Below are 2295 nucleotides of genomic sequence, written 5' to 3'. Positions count from 1 at the left end.
TTTTATCTGATATTCCTGGTTATACACTGTGGATTTAAAAGTGGTTTTTCTCCGGGGTTGCGGTCTGTTGGTTCTGCAAGGAAGGCAGCGTTGGCACCTATAGAAGCCTTTAAGGTCTGGACATATGTTGATGTTCTGTGGGGGATCCAGTACATTATGTACAAGGTGTGTCCTTAAAGTAGGAGCTCTACGATAGATGAACTTGGGGCGGGGTGGGAGAATGTTAGATAATGTTCTATCTTCTCTAAGGATGGGCCAATACTTTCTAATAATCTTCTCCACTTGTTGGTACTGGTTATTAAATCCAGTAATAAAGGATAGATCCATATTGGGTGCTGTTGTTAATTTCTTTTTCTTCAACAATGTTTCTCTATCCATAAGTCTGATGGTGTTCTTTAGTTTAGTTAACAGATCTTCTTTATAACCCTTTTCAAGAAATCTCTTAATAAGTACTTCTGCTTGTATGTCAAAATCTTCCAGTCGTCGGCAATTTCTCCTGACTCTCAGCAGTTGTCTTTTGGGGATATTGCCTATCCACTGTGGGTGGTGGCAGCTGGAGGTGGATATGTATCCGTTTCTGTCGGTTTTTTTGAAGAATGTTCTTGTGCAGAGTTCTCCATTGTGTTTGAAGATCTGTAAATCCAAATAATCGACAGATTGGTTGTGCCATTTCCCCCGTAAAGGTTATACCAAATCTGTTATTATTGAGTTCCTTTATGAAGGTTTTCAGACTATCTTCTGTCCCATCCCAGAGAATGATAAGATCGTCTATATATCTTCTGTAATGTCGTAACTGGGGTATATTCTGCCCATATATATGTTCCGCCTCCCACATGTCCATGAACAAATTAGCGACACTTGGGGCGTAGCGAGCCCCCATCGCTACGCCCTTTTTCTGTACATAGAACTGTTTCTTGTACCAAAAATGGTTGTTGGCCATAGCCATCTTCAGACCCTCTAATATGAATGTGACTTGTTCCTGCTTCATTTCAGTAAGTTCATGTAGTGCCTTTTCAACGCCTTTTAGTCCATCTTGTTGCCTGATGCTTGTATATAACGAGTCTACGTCTATTGTTGCCAGCAGTAAGTTGTCGGTGTCCTTCATTTTCCCTAGTTCTACCATTAGTTGGGTCCCATCCTTCAGGTGTGATCTACCTTTGGTTACCAATGGTTTAAGGAATTGGTCCAGGTATTCTCCTAGTCGCGAGAAAATGGAGTTTATACCGCTCACGATCGGTCTTCCTGGCGGTTTCTGTAGACGTTTATGGATTTTGGGCACCTGATATATGACTGGTGTCTTTGTGGATTCAGATATTAAATATTTAGCATTTAGAATCCCCAATCTCACTCCCTTTTGGACATATCGAGATAGTTGTTTTTTTATATATAGGTCCAGGGTTCTTCTTTAGCTTTACATATGTGTCAGGTACATTTTAACAAATTCTCCATTTCAGCTTCATAGTCAATTTTATTAAGTATAACTAGCCCCCCCCCCCCCCTTATCCGCCGGTCTAATGACAACTTCCTTCTTCTCTCCAATTTGTTTTATTGTTTTCCAGATGTTCTTGTTTCCTCTTGATTGTTTATGTTCCAAGGTTTCAATATCTTTTTCCACCATTTTCCTAAAGGCATTGAGACATTGGTTGCCAGGTGTTTTGGGATTGTATAACGATCTATTTTTTAGATTAGTATGTGTATACATCTTAGGTTCTGGCAGACGTTCATCTTTGTTTAAGGCAAAATGTTTTTTAAGATTTAACTTCCTCATGTACTTTTGTAGATCAATATATGTGTCAAATTTATTTAATGTTTTGTCAGGGGCGAATTTAAGGCCAAGGTCTAGTGCTTTCCATTCTTCATCTGAAAAAGTAGCACTGCTGAGATTATAAATCCCCTCCCCTAGTACTCTCTTTGCCTTTTTCTTCTGCCCCCCTCTCTTTCCTCTTGTGCATCTCCTCTTTGTTGGTGCCACTCCATTGTAGTTTCCGTTCTCTCCCAATTCGGAATTCTGCCTGGTCTCCCATTCATTGGCTGATTCCGTTGGGTGTATTGATCTGTAGGTTCTTGGTATCTCTCTCTGTCTCTCGGTGTGTTTTCCCATCCGTTGGCTCCTCCCCGGTTCCTGGTATATCCTGCCCACCGGGGGTTCCTGTATGTGGTATTGGGTTGTCGTCTCCCTTGGGGTCTGTTGTTGTGGTTCCCTCTCTGAAAACCCCCATTTTCTGTTCGTTCTCTTTGGTAGGGATATTGTCTCCCTCCTCCATATCCCATATTGGGGGATCTATATCTTCTTGG

This window comes from Rana temporaria, chromosome 4 (assembly GCF_905171775.1).
Source record: "Rana temporaria chromosome 4, aRanTem1.1, whole genome shotgun sequence".
In the NCBI taxonomy this organism is placed as follows: domain Eukaryota; kingdom Metazoa; phylum Chordata; class Amphibia; order Anura; family Ranidae; genus Rana; species Rana temporaria.
Note: the sequence above shows the minus strand (reverse complement) of the source record.